This window comes from Dreissena polymorpha, chromosome 2 (genome assembly GCF_020536995.1).
Source record: "Dreissena polymorpha isolate Duluth1 chromosome 2, UMN_Dpol_1.0, whole genome shotgun sequence".
Taxonomy (NCBI): domain Eukaryota; kingdom Metazoa; phylum Mollusca; class Bivalvia; order Myida; family Dreissenidae; genus Dreissena; species Dreissena polymorpha.
The window spans coordinates 84,368,451-84,389,613 of record NC_068356.1 but is presented as its reverse complement, the minus strand read 5'-3'; the positions used below and the strand labels follow the sequence as shown (position 1 = coordinate 84,389,613).

Genomic DNA, 21,163 nt, shown 5'->3' with positions numbered 1-21,163 from the left:
AAAATTAACATGTATTTAAGCAATGCATATTCAAACTTTTTCCACATTTATAACCAGCAACAATATATAAGTATTATAATGTAACACAAATTAATACTATGAATTTACTACTGATTTTGCCGTGCCTGTCATCAAATAAACATGTTTTACTGAAAGTTTCTTAAAAGATGTTATGTGGAAGACTTAATCAATCATTTAATAAATATTTGAGCCTCGCTCTAGGAAAAGGGGGTTTAATGCATGCACTTAAGGTTGTCCAAGATTAGGCTGTGCAGACAGCACAGGCTTATCAGGGGCAACACTTTCCGCCTTATCTGGATTTTCTTTAAGAGACTCCCTTTCAACAAAAAATACAATAAAGCAGCAATTGTCTGCCTGATTGGTATGATCAGCACATGTTAATCTCGTACGACAATTTACGCACATGCATTAAGCCCCAATTTCCCAGGGCAAGGCTCACCTATTTAGGTTTTAGCTGTCTATATGCTCTTTAACTTTTGAATCATGATGCAGTTTCATATAATAATGTATTATGAGTCGTTTTTAGCTCATCTATTTTTTGAAAAAAAAAATTATGAGCTATTGTCATCACCTTTGCGTCTGCGTCGGCGTTGGCGTCCGGTTACGTTTTTCGTTTAGGTCCACTTTTCTCAGAAAGTATCAATGCTATTGCATTCAAACTTGGTACACTTACTTACTATCATGAGGGGACTGGGCAGGCAAAGTTAGATAACTCTGGCGTGCATTTTGACTGAATAATGTGCCCTTTTTATACTTAGAAAATTGAAAATTTTGGTTAAGTTTTGCGTTTAGGTCCACTTTTTTCAGAAAGTATCAATGCTATTGCATTCAAACTTGGTACACTTACTTACTATTATGAGGGGACTGGGCAGGCAAAGTAAGATAACTCTGGCGTGCATTTTGACAGAATAATGTGCCCTTTTTATACTTAGAAAATTGAAAATTTTGGTTAAGTTTTGTGTTTAGGTCCATTTTATTCCTTAAGTATCAAAGCTATTGCTTTCATACTTGAAACACTTACTACCTATCATAAGGGGACTGTGCAGGCAAAGTAATGTAACTCTGACTGGCATTTTGACAGAATTATGTGCCCTTTTTATACTTAGAAAATTGAAAATTTGGTTATGTTTTGTGTTTAGGTCCACTTTATTCCTACAGTATCAAAGCTATTGCTTTCATACTTGCAACACTTATTAACTATCGTAAGGGGACTGTGCAGGCAAAGTTTTGTAACTCTGACTGGCATTTGGACGGAATTATGGGCCCTTTATACTTAGAAAATTGAAAGTTTGGTTAAGTTTTGTGTTTTGGTCCACTTAACCCCTAAAGTATCATAGATATTGCTTTCATACTTGGAACACTCGCAAACTGTCATAAGGGTACAGTAAAAGGTCAAGTTGCATAACTCTGGATGTCATTTTTACGGAATTATGGCCCTTTTTTGACTTAGTAACTTTGAATATATGGTTAAATTTTGTGTTTCGATCCACTTTACTTCTTAAGTATCAAGGCTATTGCTTTCAAACTTCAAATACTTTCATGCTATCATGAGGTTACTGTACCTGGCAAGTTGAATTTTACCTTGACCTTTGAATGACCTTGACTCTCAAGGTCAAATTATTAAATTTTGCTAAAATTGCCATAACTTCTTTATTTATGATTAGATTTGATTGATACTTTGACAAAACTACTCTTACCTGACATACCACAATAGACTCCACCCAAACCATCGCCCATGCCCCCCCCTCCCCCCCCGAATTCCCCCCCTATTTTTTTAATTTTTTTTTATGATCATCTCACAAATGACCACCACACCCTCACACTATACCCCCCTCCCCATTTTTTTTTAAACGGTTAAAAAACAAAACTATTTATTTTGATTATTTTATGTTTGAAATACCGTCCAACCATCGCACCCAAGAATCCCCCCCCCCACCTCCCCTCCCCCCTCCCCCCTCCCCCCACCCGAATCCCCCCCCTCTATTTTTTTTAAGATCATCTCACAAATTACCACCACACCCTCACACTATACCCCCCCCCAATTTTTTTTAAAACGGTTAAAAACACAAATATTTATTTTTATTATTTTCTGTTTGAAATACCCTCCAACCATCGCACCCAAGAATCTCCACCCCCACCCCCCACCCCACCCCACCCCCTTACCCCCCGAATTTTGTTTTTTTCCTTTTTTTCGCATTTTTGGAAGATAATGTAATAAATGTCCACACCCCCACACAATGCACCCCTCTTCACTCCACCCCTCCCTCTTTTGTGATTGAAAATGAGAGTCCCTTCACCTTTAAAAAGAAAATAGATGAGCGGTCTGCACCCGCAAGGCGGTGCTCTTGTTAATTGATGCATATTCTTTTGTTCAGTGTTGAACTCAACATGTATTATAATAAGGTGTTCACTTAACATTCTTGCAGTAATGTTTTGCTGTGTAATATATATGTAATAATAAATCAAAATTGAACAACTAGCTGCTTATTTCTTCATGTTATTTATTAAAACATTTTAAACCAAAACAACAAAATCCATAACATAATGAACACAAAACATAATACTCTATATTCATGAAACAAAACTATAATTGATAACATTTTGAATAACTGTTTCCAACTTTCAACATTTGACAGATCAAATTATTTCTGAATTCCACCAATTTTTTATTTATGGATTAACAGCACTTTATCATCTTTATGACAGTTTATGTAAGGCTATTACAATAAATGGTTGTTTATAGACTGACAAACAATGGAAAACAATACATAATCTATATATAGCATTGTGCTTTGATGTCATTGTTAATGGAACATAAACAAATGTGGTGTGCAGCACGCACTCAACATTGACTATGGTAGCTTATACCTAAAATAGTCAATAATTCCTTTTCATTGTCTTTACTTGTGACAAAAAATCAGGAAAATGCTGAGCCCAGTGTTTATTTAGCTATTTGCCAGACAAGGTTTTGACAAATTCTTCTGTTTCAGAGTGACCTATGATCAAATACTTTGGATCCTCTATTGTAATAACAAAACAATTAATTCACCATGTTTGATCATGGGTCTCCCATAAAAAACGTAACACAAATCATGATACATAACACCTATAAGAGTCAACAATTCCTGTTAATGGTCTTGACTTGTGACAAAAAATCTGGAACTTGGCCCATTGTTTATGTAGTTATTTGCCAGACAAGGTTTTTACTTATTCTTCTTTTTCAGAGTGATCTATGATTGAATACTTTGGATCCTATATTTTTATAACAAAACAATTAACAAAATTCACAATACAATTCACTTAAAACTCAAATACATATTCTCATGGCATTTCAGGGCACTTGTATGCTATGTTCATCAGTATGTTATCAATGATATTTCTGCCCTATATTTATAAGCAGTTCAGCCCTATGTTTATAAGCAGTTCACTTATTAAAATCACATTTTATCACCATGATGATGACAGGACAGTCGACCATAATGTCACACATTTGGTCACGCCTTCATATTACACAAATAAATTCAAGCATCATGTCAAATACTAAAGTCATCTACTGACTGAAAAAACAGCCAGGGTCACACATGCACTTTCATACTCAATGGTATACATCCAATAAAACCATGCTGCCAAATTCACACAACATGTTCCTACCCATAGTCAGTTATTGATTTCAGCTTTGTTAATTTTTTAATTCATAATAATGGTATGTTGAAGTTAGTTAAAACAACATAGTTACATACACCATGTACCAATTGGTATGAGTAAATCTTCATATTGTTTCCGGGTTGCTTGCCCTTGACCTATTGGATATTGCAGCTCCTCATTAGCCGCAGGTGGATATATAAGGGGCAATTGTAGAGGCAATCAGCTTTGAATAAGCTGAATCAAAAAGGAACTTTGATCGAAGGGTTTTTTCCTTGATGATCTCTGTGTACTCAGTGCATGTACGTGTATCCCTTCTTTTCATTGATTGGCACCACCGTCCAATTGTTGGCTGCCTTCAATTTACTCTGAAATAACATATAAGCATATTTGTAATTTTGAAATGTACACTAAAACTTATCATAAAAACTATGTATGAAATTTGTTTGCTATTTTAAACATTATTTTATTCATATCATGCCAATCTAGTAACATACCAATACTTTTCTGGGCTACTTGATTCACCAGTATTAACTTATGAACCTACCAATACTTTTCTGGGCTACTTGATTCGCCAGTATTAACTTATGAACCTACCAGTACTTTTCTGGGCTACTTGATTCACCAGTATTAACTTTTGAACCTACCAATACTTTTCTGGGCTACTTGATTCACCAGTATTAACTTATGAACCTACCAATACTTTTCTTGGCTTCTTGATTCACCAGTATGAGCTTATTATATGATTAAGTTATCATACTTGAGTCACTAACTGACAATTACTGTACAACTAGAGATTGGAGGAGAATGGCATTGAAATAATTTCATGACCAAGCACCATGCAAGTTATCTGAACGGTTCAGAAAACAAACCAGCTATCGGATATCCTCTGGTTTTCATAACATAAAAAGTTTCTGGTAAAAAAAATGATAAAGCAATTATATTACCAAGGAACATTAGGAAGCACATAGAATCTTATTGAATATAAATATATTATTTTATCAATTAAAATATGCTTAGACAGGGTTGTTTGCATACTCTAAGTAAGATGTTATCTCTCCAATTCCTGACACATGACCAGGTGTGGTACTTCATTGTGACACAAATGACAGGCCAGGACCTGGCGGGGGCTGATGACCGTGCATAGGTGAAGAGTTTGTTGTTCTAACATTATGCTGAACAATCAAACTTGCAATAGTTTGGCCGGCACGTAATCCTAAATACCTTAAAAGGAAGGTTTGTTTTAGAATATAAAATTGATCACATATCAATTTAAAGAAACAACAAAATTGATGTTAAAATCAGGGAATAAACTGTATAATCATATTATCATATCATGATAATTGATTACATAATATAACATATACATTTGCATACCAGTATATTTTATAATATAATATATACCGAATAAATTAATCATTCATAATTCATCATTTATCATTAATTTGATGCTTCATTTGACTCGTGTTGGAGTGCTCCTTATAAGATATAACGAATTCATTAAATTGATACGAACATCTTGGCATAGGGGCATAAAGGCTTATTTTAAAACGCGCAAAGAACAAATTATGTTATCAGTGCGTATCTGGTTTCGTTGCAGAGTAAAATATCCATACAATAAAACTAAATACCTATCCAAACTTTTGCTAAAATTCCTTTGTAAAAAGGCAACACTTGCCAAAAACTGAACGTAGCATCTAAAATATGACTTACAATTCGAGTGTTTAAGCCATTACCCTGTCTTCGTCTTTTCCAACGATACTCCTATGGTTCTGCAAACACTCAGTCTTGTCGCCAAGATTGAATAAATTCGAGCGATGTAGCTGGCACCGGCTTTTGTTTCTCTTTTTTTATATTTTCGATCACAGAAATGAAATGCATTGTTTGTAAACCAAAAGCGGATAAGCGCAGCGCGCATGCGAAGGCTGAATTCTGGTATACTAGTTGGGATCCCATTCACAATTTCTGACTAAAAATAACTCATTTCGCGTCTGAGACGCTTTATAATTTTCAGGTTTTCAAATCGTCAAAAATTGCATTTAATGGAAATTTTAGAGCATGGATACAATTTGGTATTTTTTTTTTAAAGCAAATATCATAACTACAATGAAAATTTGCAAATCCGAAACAATTTTTTTCAATTTTGTCAATTTATCAAAGTGTGAACAAGTCCCTTTAATAGTTGTAAGTCTCTTCAGCAAGAAGCTACATCAACCTGTGTTGTATAAAAGGTTGCATTACAGCCCAAATTACAGACTAAACTAATAAATCATGTAGCAGCTATATTTGTCTACTGCCTGGAACAATTTTCGAACTCAGTTGAGATATCATTACAACAAATATTCTGAGAAAGTTTCATAAAGACTGGGAAAAAATGCGACTTCTAGAGTTTTAACAAGCTGTCACGATAGCCATATAAGGAAAACTTTCCATCCATTGGTGGCAATGTTTTTCAACAGACCGGAACCAATTTCGAACTGGTCCTAGATATAATCAGAAAAAAATTCTGAGCAAGTTTCATGATGAAAGGACTAAAAATGTTTGTTACTTCTACAGAGTAAACAAGGTTTCACTATATATTAGTAAAACTGCACCGCTACTGGTGGCAATGTTTCAAATGTACTGGAACCATTTTTATATCAGCCAAGACATTATTAGAACAAATTTTGGGACGAAGTTTCATGAACATTGGAATAAAAATCTGACTTCTAGTGTTATTAAAGTTTCACTACAGCCATATAAATAAAACTGCCACGCCCCATGGCGGCCGTGTTTTCATTTGACTGTTACTCAGCTAAGATGTCATAAGAACAAATCTTCTGACGAGGTTTCATGTAGATTAAACTAAAAATGTGACACACCCACTAGTAGCCATGTTTTTTAACGGACCGGAACCATTTTCGAACTCGGCGACATATGATCAGAGTACAACAGAGATACTCTAAGAACAAATGTTTCAATAAAGTTTCATTAAGACTGGTAAAAATTTCGACTTCTACAGTGTAAACAAGTTTTTTCTTAAACTTGACCAAGTAACCTAGTTTTTGACCTCACATGACCCATCGTTGAATTCGGCAGAGACATCATTGAGAAAAATCTTCTGACCAAGTTTTATGAAGAATGGAAATAAATGTGGCCTCTAGAGTGTTAACAAGATAAATTGACGTTTGATGACGCACAACGAACAACGGACAAAAGGCAAATTAAATGCTCACCATGAGCATATTGTGCTTTCATGAGCTGAAACAAGTGGCTTTGTTTAAACAAAAACATTTTGTTATATAAGTAAAAATCGTCAAGCCAAAAATATAACGGAATATAAATAATTTAAAAATAACTGTTCGTGTTCATTTATAGTTAAATTGTTGTTGTTTGTATGACTTTAGACAACCATTTTGCACCATTATAATAGCTTATATATTAGATATCAGTCTGTCCGTTAGTCAAGTCGTTTGTCCCTCCCTCCCTCTTTCCAATCCATCCATCCGAAACCCACCCAAATCTATTCACCCATCCAACCATCAAACCATCCTATACCATGCGCCCAACCACCCATATCAATTTTAAACATTGTTTAATTAAACAGATACAATTGCAATAAAACTGGTAAGCTTTTTAAACCTTTTCCTAAAGACACACGCATTTTATCCCGTATTCATGATGTCAATGATTTATCATAAATTCAAATTAATCTCAAAGCCCTAATCAACAAATGACTAAGGCACTACATGAGTACACGTGATGCCCAAACCGTGATTATATTGTTTCTTTATCATTATATTTTGAAATAACAGACAATGATTTAATGAACTTGTGGTTAAAATGACTAGATATTAGCATTACAATATGTTTACTGACTGGTGAAATTGTGTGAAAAATTAATAGCAAAATTACATGACATATATGTATACCCATTGGTTATTTTGATTTGAAAAAATATATTACTTTTAATTATGTCTTATAACTGACCATGTAAAATATACTGTAATTAGGTAGGTCAACGTGTGGACGAAGAATGTTCATATTAGAGCACATACAAAAAGGGTAATCACGAACACAGGAATCAGGTAACTAAAATACACCTAGGCTTATATGAGTCCTTCAAACGAGGCTTTATCACATTTTAAAACTCGGGTTTCACACAATCAACAGTCACCTCCCCATGTGACACTTATCAGCGGTATCTCGTAAAATGTGCATCATGAAAAGAAAAACATGATCTTTGCCCACGATAACGATATATAATAATCTTTTGACAATCGACCATGTTTGATCTGCGTCATAACTGGTCTCAATATAACTCTACCTGCAGAAAAAGATAACCAGTATCAGCGTAAGTTTACTTAAGCGACTGCGTGTCAATCAAATTATTTGCTGAATTGCTGTTCATGTCGAAGCTTGACACTAGATAAATGAACAAGATAGCTAAGTTAATAATATCTCATGGACTAGTATTTGAAAACACCTGTAAGATAAATTTCATCATGAATCCCCATGAAGCAAACATTGTTTAACAATAGCAAACATTCTCATGAAATTGCAGTACATCGATGTGCAATGGTATAACTATGCTGTATTTTTCTTAAGATTTCGTCTTTTGCAGAGAACATGCAGAGAAATGGTTTATGCATTTATTTGTAATATTGAAGTATTTGTTCCGAGATATATGTAATACAATGCTATAAATAAAAATTAAAAAATTAAGTTACTTCTATCGCTGATCGAAAAAAAAAACAATGTGCGTTGCTATTGTTTCGTATAAAAAGTGTGGCCTTTCGTTTTCTGATCAATTTATGTTGTTTTTCGCGCAGATTTCCCACAAACAAATAAACATGTAGTCGATCAGCATATTTCCGGCTATAGTTGTACATGCAGCGAAAAATATGATTCGCTGCCGGACGATAACGAACGTCTACGATGAACAATAGCAAGGGTGGTTCCGTTATTGGGGAGACTGGTTAAAACTGGATTCTTCACTTTTCATTTAACACCTGTTATGTTTTATCCACGATTCGCCTCATGTCCCCTTTAAACAACCTAACATGATTTATATCGATCTTTGAAATGGCATAGGAATTGAAGATTTCAAATGTCAAGCAGTCTGGAGCCGAGGCACATTCTGAGCATTTTTTTAAGGCTATGGTCGAAAATAAGCATTTTTAAGCACTCCAGATCTTTTTCAAGCACTTTGCAAGGTAAATTTTTATTTTCAAGCACTTTTTAAGGTCTGTGCGAACCCTGGACCGTTTAAATGGCTTTTAAAACGCACCAAGAGCCTTGTTAAGAGCCTGTTTTTCTAAATGACGAACATGAATTGTAATGAATCTGAGGAGGTTTGTTAAAAAGTGTGTTTTTGTTTGCAGTATGATAAATATGAAATTTTACGAAAAAAGTACAAAAACAAGACGTATTTGTGAAACACAATGTCCCCCTATATGATGTTTGACCTTGTAGGATGACCTTGACCTTGTGAAGGATGACCTTAACCTTGACCTTTCACCACTCAAAATGTGCAGCTCCATGAGATACACATGCATACCAAATATCAAGTTTTTATCTTCGATATTGCAAAAGTATTCATAAAATAAGCGATTTGGGCCACATATATTTGACCTCTGACCTTGAAGGATGACCTTGACCTTGACCTTTCACCACTCAAAATGTGCAGCTCCATGAGATGCACATGCATGCCACATATCAAGTTGCTATCTTCAATATTGCAAAAAAATTCATAAAATTAGCGATTTGGGCCACATATATTTGACCTCTGACCTTGAAGGATGACATTGACCTTGACCTTTCACCACTCAAAATGTGCAGCTCTATGAGATACACATGCATGCCAAATATCAAGTTGCTATCTTCAATATTGCAAAAGTATTCAAAAAATTAGCGATTTTGGCCACATATATTTGACCTCTGACCTTGAAGGATGACCTTGACCTTGATCTTGTAACACTCAAAATGTGCAGCTTCATGAGATACACATGCATGCCAAATATGAAGTTGCTATCTTTAATATAGCAAAAGTTATTGCAAAATGTAAAAGTTGGCGCAAACAGACAGACCAACAGACAGGGCAAAAACAAAATGTCCCCCACTACTATAGTGGGGGACATAAAAACTGTATGCATTAACGGCCGGACAATTTGAACCACAGGGACATGATTTGAACAAACTTGGCAGTCGACTACCATGCGATGTTATGCTCAAAATACCAAAACTTCGGCCTTGCGGGGTTGTTTTTTTCCAGAGGAGATCTGTTTTGAGATTGTACTATATTGGTATAAGAGAAATATGTTATCCCTAGGACGGGGCCAATTTTGACCCTAGGGTCATGATTTGAACAAACTTGCTGGAGGGCAAACATATTATGTGATATGCTAAATATTACACAATTAGGCCTTGTTGTTTTAGATAAGAAGATTTTTTAAGTTATTTTCCTATTTAAGTCTATATAAATCATGAGACCTTTGTGCGTGGCCATCTTCGACCCCAGGGGCATGATTTATAAAACTTAGTAGAGTACCAATGGACGTTGTTACTCAACAAATATTAAAAACGTGACCATTGTGGTTCCAGAGATGTTTGAGAATCTATAGCTCTGATGGCATACCTATGCAACGAACCGGGTCGACCTAAACAATTTCGAAAGTGGGTCACCAAAGGATAATTTCTGAGAAGGTTCGTTAAAATATGTACAAGGGTTAAGGCGTATGGAAAGGAATATCCGCCAATTCGCGCATTATGCTTTATGGCATTGTATTTCATGCAATTTATTTTCCATGTTGCTATTGATAATTTAAGAATTGAATTTCTGTTAACAGAATTGCTGTATTCGTGACTTTGTGCATGTTTGTAAATTTTCTTTATATATATGCACTTTTATTTAAAGGGGCCTTTTCACAGATTTTTGCATTTTTTTAACTTATTCATTAAATGCTTTATATTGATAAATGTAAACATTGGATCGTAAAAGCTCCAGTAAAAAATCAAGAAAAAAATTAAAAAAAAGGAAAAGAACATTGCCCGGAGCAGGTTTCGAACCAGTGACCCCTGGAGTCCTGCCAGAGTCCTGAAGTAAAAACGCTTTAGCCTACTGAGCTATTCCGCCGAGTACACATTTCTGACGTATTTTATACCTTATATAAGCAATCTTCGTAGTTGCACAAAATTTAACGACAAAAACAGAACTCTCCAAACTATTCAATCGTTTCGCGTTGCAACGCTTTATAATTTTTAGGTTTTAAAATCGTCAAAAGATGCATATAATGGCTATATTAGAGCATGGTTAATGTTCAGTATTACTGTTTCCTCACAAATAACATAACTAAAACGAAAACTAACGAATCTGAAACAACTTTTTTCAATTTTGTCAATTTACCAAAGCGTGAAAAGATCCCTTTAAATGTAAAAAACATGTTAACAATATATATTGATACTGGCTTATTACATTTAATAAATTTAAATTAAAAACATGTCATAACACATATGTTCATAATTAGATGTTTTGAATTAATCAGTAATAGTGAACAGCAACCTAATGGAAATAACTAATACGTAGTTTGAAAAATAAAAGTCTACTATGCATTCTCAAAATAAACTAATCGTCTTAATAACAATGTTATGATTATCAAAAAAATGAAGCGGGAAACCAATTTTTACAACTTGTATTATGACGATAGAGTTCGCTGTTTAAATAATATAATAATAGGTGCTACCTAATTTACGGGCAAAAGCTTATATTCGAATTTAAAAAAATATATATAAAATCTCGCGAAACTGTGTTTTATTGATGTTTTCCATATGCAGGGATGCCATTTATGTTTTAGGGCGAGATTATTTCTAAGACGATTTTATTTAACTTAAGCATAACAAAGAAAGGTGCCGTACTTCATTATTTTGGTCCCATGTCTAAATCATCGACATCTTAAATGTATCCCCTGCATATGTAAATGAAAATCTTTTTGTACTTAATTAATGTTAATAAACATATAAATGCAACAATGCTTGCGGGAGTGTTTGCATCTATCTTGAAAGAAATGCATAGACCTCATTCACTGCGCAAAATTACACAGACCAGAAATATCACCTTTGGCTTTGGACACAATACTCTTTGCATATCTTCCGCACTGTTAGAGCTTATGTCATTAAATGTGGTAAACTTATTGTATTTTTCTGAATCCTCAGGAATTAACAGTTGGTAAAAACTATCGCTTATGGCATACACAGATTGAACATTACTAGGTTTGTGCTAAGGAGAAAATACTAGTAGCAAAAATTTAGATTTATGATGAAGACCCACATCATAAGCTTAACGCTAAATATATGAGTGTACCTGTCACTTTATGTGTGAGACAAAAAATAAACAACAACATACTTATTATCACGAATTTACTGTTATCAACACGAATTTTTTTACTAGTAAATAATTTACCAAACCATATTTAAATAAAATATAATCAAATATTTTTCACGTGAATTTAATTTCATTATTTCGTTTATTTTCATTTCATTTAATTCATTTTCATGTTTTGAAAGTAAAGATATTCAGTCATTATGGAATATGGCATTAAACATATAGACAGCAGCTGCGTATTGCATGTGAATGAGGCAGTTTCCACATGAATATGATTATAAAATAACAACCCGATTATTTCATGTACAGCCTTTGATTAAAGTCAAGTTTTTGTATGTTCAAGCTCATAAACAAAATAACATATTCAGTATGTTCATTTATACCCTTATCTTCTCGCCCTTGTTTCTGTGCACTCAACACATAGTATAAGACACACTGTTATGAGTTTGCATATATTTGGATAAGTTCCTACCACGCGTTTGTTAGTTCAAAAACACGCTCAGTCATGGCACTAAATGTCAATGAGTTGACTTCATTCAAGATGTAGAACCCAAAAAAAATACTCCACTCATCCAGGACGCCTTCTATGAAGAAATAATAACAAGCAGTCATCAAATAAAATGAATACCGTATCCTATACTTTCGCTTCTTATATGGTCTTCAAAAAATTAATCAGAGACAGTTGACAAGACTAAACTTCTGCTTTTCGCTTATTTGCAATTTTTTCAAAGTGTCAGAATAATGTGCAAAATAATAATGGTAATACACAACATGGTCTCAGGTGTGTCAAATGAAGTTTTAGGCAAGGATTATTAATTATAGGTATAAGTTCAAGTGTACAACACACTCTTTTGTAATAAAAATATTGCAAAGTGTGCTACTGGCACTGCATTATGCACATTTATATTTAAGCAAAAATTAACATTCATTTATATAATAAACAAGAAATCTGATACTTAAAAACCACTTAGTAGATATTGTTTAATGTACAATGTATTACTCAAAGTCATCATTACACAATGAGACAACACAATGGTCTCTAAACAGTGAGTGCCTTTTAATTGTGGCATACATTTTATGAAATAATACTAGTAATAGTAATACAGAAAAAAACGTCTAGAGCTTCCTGGGAACTATCATTTTTAGCTCCACTGGCCAAAGGCCAGCGGGGCTTATGTCATGGTCCTGTGTCCATCGTGTGTGCGTGCGTGCGTGCGTCCGTGCATGCGTGCGTTAACTTTTTCTTTAAACATCTTCTTCTCCTAAACTACTGGTCCAATTCTGATGAAATTTCTCAGAAATGTTCCTGTGGTGAACCTCTTTCAAATTTGTTCAAATTATGCCTCTGGGGTTAAATTTGACTTTGCCCCTGGGGGTCAAAAAAATGAAAATTTACTTTTATATGGCCTATTTTGTGCAAACTTTATAAATCTTCTTGTCAAGAACCATTGGGCCTAGGGATACTTAACTTGGTATGCAGTGACATCTTATAGTCCTCTACTAAGTTTGTTCAAATTATGCCCCTGGGGTCAAATTTTACCCTGCCCCGGGAGGTCAAAAAATTGAAAATTTGCTTATATAAGGTCTATTTTGTGCAAACTTTAAAAATCTTCTTGTCCATAACCGTATGGCGTAGGGCTACCAAATTTGGTATGTAGTGACATCTTATAGTCCTCTACCAAGTTTGTTCAAATTATGCCCCTGGGGTCAAATTTGACCCTGCCCCGGGGGGTTAAAAATTTGAAAATTTGCTATATAAGGCCTATTTTGTGCAAACTTTAAAAATCTTCTTGTCCATAACCATTGGGCCTAGGGCTACCAAATTTGCTATGTAGTGACATCTTATAGTTTTTTACCAAGTTTGTTCAAACTATGCCCCTGGGGTCAAATTAGAACCTGCCCCGGGGGTTTAAAAGATTGAAAATTTGCTTTTATAAGGCCTATTTTGTGCAAACTTTAAAAATCTTCTTGTCCATAACCATTGGGCTTAGGGCTACCAAATTTTATATGTAGTGACATCTTATAGTCCTCTACCAAGTCTGTTCAAATTATGACTCTGGGGTCAAATTTGACCCTGCCCCGGGGGGGGGGTTAAAAAATAGAAATTTTGCTGATATAAGGCCTACTTTGTGCAAACTTTAAAAATCTTTTTAACCATAACCATTGGGCCTAGGGCTACCAAATTTGGTATGTAGTGACATGTTATAGTCCTCTACCAAGTTTGTTAAAATTATGCCCCTGGGGTCAAATTTGACCCCGCCCTGGGGGGTCAAAAAATCGAAAATTTGCTAATATAAGTCCTATTTTGTGCAAACTTTAAAAATCTTCTTGTCCATAACCGTATGGCATAGGGCTACCAAATTTGGTATGTAATGACATCTTATAGTCCTCTACTAAGTTTGTTCAAATTAAGCCCCTGGGATCAAATTTGATTGTTCTCCAGGGGTCACAAAATTGAACATATGCTTATATTGGGCCCATTTTGTGCAAACTATAAAAATCTTCTTGTCCATAACCATTGGGCCTATTTCTATCAAATTTAGTAGGTAGTGACATCTAATAGTTCTCTACTTAGTTTTTTCAAATTATGCCCCTGGGAACAAATTTGACCTTGCCCCAGGTCACAAAAATGAACATATGCTTAAATAAGGCCTGTTTTGTGCAAACTTCAAAAATCTTCTTGTTCTTAATTATAGAGCCTAGGGCTACTAAATTTGTTATGTTGTGATATCTAATAGTTCTCTACCAATTTTTTTCAAATTATTCCCCAGGGCTCAAATTTGACCCTGTCCCGGGAGGTCACAAAACAGAACATATGACATTTACCAGGGGAGATTACTGCGACCGTGTGGCTGTGACCAACAACAACAACAACATCTTGTAAACATGAGATAAAACCCTGTCATTTAGTGCCATTTTAGATCAGATTGTGACTGCTTACAAAGGAATTGATGTAAGAACATGTGTTCTGAATGTTTTTCTTATAAACTGAAAAAAGTCGGGATTTATTTAAATATGTCGAAAGTGACCACATATCCGGATAAAAAAAAATCGGATGACATGTTTATTTAATGTTTTTTTTTTGTAGTGTTTAAACCAGTTTAATAGTATCTTATTGATTTTAAAACACAACTTCCATGAAGATAATTGTTTCCAGAAAAGTCAATATATGGTACTTCATTGTAAACTCAAACTTTGTATCCAAGAGGTGTTGGAATTAATGAAGTGCAATTTTCTTAACTATCGTATATGCTCCTTTTTAATAACTAATGATTCATTGTTCCATTTGTGAATTGTGACTCATGAATTGTGGAGATATGATTGTCAATTGCTCAACGATCCATATAAATTTCTGATCATTTTATAGTTTTCTTAATATAAGTTACCATGAATTGATCTTAGAAGTCAAATGTATTACTTAATTAAATACATTTATAAATATAAGAAATAATCTTTAGATTATCATAATATTCTCAGGTCTGTTGGTCTAAGGGATGTGTGGGTTTTTAATTATATTTTATGCCCCTCTTCGAAGAAGAGGGTGTTTATTGTTTTGCACATGTCGGTCCGTCCACCAGATGGTTTCTGGATGATAACTCAAGAACGCTTAGGCCTAGGATCATGACACTTCTAAGGTACATTGATCATGACTTGCAGATGACCCCTGTTGATTTTTAGGTCACTAGGTCAAAGGTCACGGTGACCCGAACTAGTAAAATGTTTTCCGGATGATAACTCAAGAACGCTTATGCCTATGATCATGAAACTTCATAGGAACATTGATCATGACTCACAGATGACCTCTATTGATTTTCAGGTCACTAGGTCAAAGGTCAAGGTCACGGTTACCGGAAATAGTAAAATGGTTTCCGGATGATAACTCAAGAATGTTTTAAGCCTAGGATCATGAAACTTCATAGGTGCATTGATCATGATTCGCAGATGACCCCTTTTGATTCTCAGGTGAAAGGTCAAGGTCACTGTGACCCGAAATAGTAAAATGTTTTCTGGATGAAAACTCAAGAACGCTTATTCCTAGGACCATGAAACTTCATAGGTACATGGATCATGACTCGCAGATTACCCCTACTGCTTTTCAGGTCACTAGGTCAAAGGTCACGGTGACTCAACTTAGAAAAATGATTTCCGGATTATAACTCAAGAAGGCTTACGCCTAGGATCATGAAACTTCATAGGTACATTGATCATGACTCGCAGATGACCCCTATTGACTTTCAGGTCACTAGGTCAAATGTCAAGGTCACGGTGACTTCACACAGTAAAATGGTTTCCGGATGATAACTAAAGAAAGCTTACGCCTAGGATCATGAAACTTCATAGGTAAATTAATCATGACTCACAGATGGACCCCTATTGATTTTCAGGTCCATAGGTCAAAGGTCAAGGTCACAGTGCCAAAAAACGTATTCACTCAATGGCTGCCACTACAACTGACAGCCCATATGGGGCGGGGCATGCATGTTTTACAAACAGCCCTTGTTTGAGATGATTCTTTACAAAGAAAGATGCTACTATTTTATCTGTTATAAATGTGTGAAAGGCTCTAAGAAGGAACCAGAGATTATTAACCCTTTACCAAACACCAACAGGATTTTACGGGTTTATAGCCGACGACTTTATAAATAATTATGATAAAATGAGAAATTGCTCAAGATGAGCAATTTCTCGTTTTATCACAATTATTTCTACCCTACCTGATTATTTCCTTAATATTCTATTACAATTGAATTGTCATCTGCAACCTTTTTCAAATTGGGAAAGTCCAAAATGTGTCGTTTGGTAAAGGGTTAAGGCATTTTGATTCCTACGGATCTTAAGAATCTGTTTCAAATCAAATTCGTATATTTAATCTTCAGCATCTAAAAATATGTGAAATAGAAAGAACGACAACATCTTTTGGAGAGATAAATGTACCTACGTTATAAACAATGGGACTGTGCTTCAAAGGAACAATTCACGGGCTTTTAAATCTGTTTAGTTAACACGGTAGTAACTTTTTCCATATATAAAAATGCTCACCCTTCCAACTTTAAGCACCCAGTGGGACGAGGAATAGACAGAGAAAGTTACATGCTTGAGTACATTTCAACCCATGCGCATTGCGCGTTTTTTTCGCATAAAAAACAGTGGAGCGATACAGGGCCATCATGGCCCTCTTGTTAATATCAACAATTCATTTGACATGCCTGATTGCAAATTGTTAATTTCACTATTCTTTCACATTGTTTTCACACTTGATATTTGTTATGCTGTTTATTCTTTTTTCTTACAGACATACAGAGTCTCTTCACAATAATTGCAGTTTCTTTACAGTCCACTAACGTTGAACATTACAGAGTCACAATTGCTAATGTTTCAGTTCCGGTCAAGCTTTATAGGTCCAGAATTGCTTTGTTGTTGAGTACAAAGCACGCAGTCAGTTTTGCTCAGCAGAATGCTGCATGGAATGTGTGAAGTCCAGCATTTGACAGAGCAGCTTCTAAAAGAAAATCAAAGAGAATCCATAAAATGTACATATGAATTAGTCTATTTCCAATGTAAGCACAGTTTGATTTTTTACAGTTTTAAACAGTTTGGTACTAAAATGATCGAGTATGAGTCGGAGATGCAATATTGTTTACAATCACAACGTAACTTAATACATCACAAAAGAAAGGGTCTTTAGAATAATCATGTAGAATATACTCAAGAAATAACCCCAAAACTTAATAAAATGATAACTTTTATGTTCCATTAGTTTGACTGAATAATAATCATAATGACCTTAAATTTAAAATCGGCGATATTTTGTATGTGCCGAAAACGGGAGCTAGTCAACTCGTACCTAAGTCAACTCGTACCTTCGGTCAACTCGTAACCGATTTTTTAGAATGTTGACTAATAACACCTTTATGACAACAGGACAGTCGGTGATTTGTAAAACAATTTGTTTGTTGTGCATCTAAAATGACACGCGCGGTAGTTGTCGGCATTTTCTTTGATGAAATGTTTGATTGTAAACACCGCATGATGACTTAACCAATTAAAGATACGATCCACTTTGAAGTTAAAGGAGTATGTTTCTCTCATTTTTATATGAGTAAATCCCCAAATTACTATATAAAGGCTTTGCAGATTGGCTTTAGTCATTACTATCTTGAAACTAAATACGGACTCTGTGTTTCGTGTCTTGGACTTAATTTCATTTATTGTTTATGGTGGATTATAATTTAAAAGTGTTTTGTTTAATTAATCTGCATCATCATGGATGAGGGAGATAGGGACTGTGTTTGTGTTGTTTGTGGACATATTGTTTCAGATGAGTGTAAGGCCATAATGTGCGATGAATGTGATAGATGGCAACACAGACACTGTCAATCTGGTAAGTAATCCCTTTATAATTATTTTAACAAGTTTCATTCGAGAAACGGACCTCTATAGAAGCGTAAACTAAGGAATACAAACCTTTTTTTATTATAACTGATGGTATTTACATCTTTATAATATATAGCGTCAGTACATACGTATATACGGTATCGGGTCCGCGACGTTTGTGAACGTTGGCAGCATCGGCTTTGTGGAACTGGTTAGTTTAAATTAATTTGTCAATTGTATATAATAAAAACATCCCAATAAAATTTAACTATTCAGTTTTTATTTTTTTATCATTATTACTAGCTGTTATAATTTATAATAAATTATTTGGAACTGGTGAGTATGTAAAGTCTAAATTATAATGTACACAATATGTGTATTATAATCATTAAGATTTTGAGATTTTGAGTGTAACTTCTTGCGTTGTTTATGGTTCTTTTATTCAGCAATATATAACCACCGTCTGTCGGATTATCCAATTTATTGTAATCTTGTCGATCCCTGCATAGGCAAATAAATTTAAAATTCATATAAACATCATAAAATCTCAATAAAAATATCATCAATATTCAATTTACTAAACTGATCAACTTCCAATAATTCTCGCGTGTATTGCGCTGTGTGAAGTAGCAACTGGCCTTTATTGATCGTTGTCGATTAAATAAGAGATTAAAGAGATAACGGTCTGTGTTAATTGATTGATTGAGTGTCGTATTAACCTAATATAGTTAACATTGAGAACAATTACTAAATCATATAGAAATTAGTTATGTAGAATATGATTATTAAGTTGAAACTATTATCCTAAAGAGTATACTAAATATTGATGCATGCATAAATCATGTTTATAAAATAGAACTGTTATTATTTTATTTTTTTTATTATCTTTAATACGATTATAAGCGTATGATTAAGTAAATAAACATAAATTATGTAAATGAAACAGGGCGGTATGTTTTAAATTGTGTAGAAATTGGCCTCAAAGAAAATGTTCAATTATAATAAATACATTTAGGTATAAGATTATTATTATTTAATTATATAAATATTAAAATTGTAAGCAGCGCAACTTAAAGGCCAATTTCGTAAATTATGTAAACGGTCTCCAAATGGAGAGATAAAACGTCAATTTATACAGTATAAATTACTATAACCTTCGGTGATAGGTTTCTCTTCCGCAATTGACATATTAACTCGACTAAATGTACGTTCAGCTGCCTGTACAAGCCATCTGTGAGTGTCACAGACGCCGTCGAGTAATTAAACAATGTGTTGATCTGTGTGAACAAGTTTGTGGTCATTGAAAACAAGTGTTGGTTCTGTTTCTGTTTTAAGTGTAAAACTTTGTTGCTGTACAGAATCTATGTCGGTAGTTGTATTAATTTTAATAAAAGTTTTTGTGTTTAATACATGTATGTAGTATTTGCATAAGATGGTTTGTTTGTTACCCTGTGTGAAATATATTGTTTTTTTGTGTGCTAAATGTGAATGTAGTATATGTTATTTAAGTGTTTTATAAATGCCAAAATAAAAACACAAGAGACAATAACTTGCATTCTTTTTATTTTAATGTTCAAATTATTCGAATATTATGACCGTTGTTTCAAATTTACATGGAAATCTAATTATTTTATTGAAGAATGCTAAAACATCTAAATACTCATTAAATCCGTTTGTTTTACACAATAATCCTTATCTTTTTTAATTGATTGGTTAGTTGTTAGTTTGGCTTCAAAGGTGTTCTTCATTTTTACAAAGGTGCAGATTAAATCGATTTAGATATTAACGACCCGTGTCAAGTAATGTGTTAATCAATATTTAACAAAGGTGAAGATTAGGTAAATTACGATATTAACGACCCGTGTCACGTAGGTGTTAATACGTATTTTAGGTTTTGATTAATTGATTAAATCATGGACTCAATTTTCAGACGAACCATAATTTGAGGCATATATATCAACAACAACACCAACAACATTTATTAACTAATACACAAGTGTAACGACATAGATGATAATTATTTTGCAATTTGGTAATATTTATAAAAAAATCATGCAATGGAAGAAGTTAACAAATATTTGGTTAAAAAACCCATAAAAATAATGTTAGTCAATGCCAAAGTATAACTTTATTTGGTCAACTCGTACCTGCAATAAACATTAAAAACATCTAATGCATGCATTCACCCATCGCAATTTGTTTTCATAAAGAATAAATATTAAAAAGGTACGAGTTGACCAATCTGAAAAATGACTAAAGTACGAGTTGACCAAATCGGGTACGTGTTGACTAGGGTACGAGTTGACTTAGGTACGAGTTGACTGGAAACCCCGAAAACAGTTCCCATGCTATCAAAGGTAATCTTTAGCAATATACTTATAGATTGATGTTTTATGTAACCAAACGCAATATTTTAATTGAATAATTACTTACCAATCGAGTGCATTCCATTAATTTATTAAATTTCAACAATGTTTAAACATCCACCAGAGTATGTCAGTTTCAATTTTCACTTCTTAATGACGTATTGACGAAAGCAGTGACGTCACACATACATGTATAGTTGTCGACGAAAGAAACGCGGCCGTTCATGTTGTGAACAAATTAAACTTTTAAACAATTGTTTATTTATGAAAAGGGATAATATTAACTATAGAATATTGTGTTCATTGAAGAAGTTTATTCGAAACTTATCTTATTCGATATTGTAAACCGGAAGTACGCAAATAATTAAGACGGGTTATCTTTTTTAAGATTTTGTTAACA

At 33.9% G+C, this 21,163-nt stretch overlaps 1 protein-coding gene across 1 annotated transcript in view; it reads right to left on the bottom strand.

The window, feature by feature from the left end:
• The window catches only part of LOC127867883 (uncharacterized), a 242,026-nt gene that overhangs the window by 149,504 nt on the left and 71,359 nt on the right, over positions 1–21,163 (bottom strand). The window lies entirely within an intron of this gene.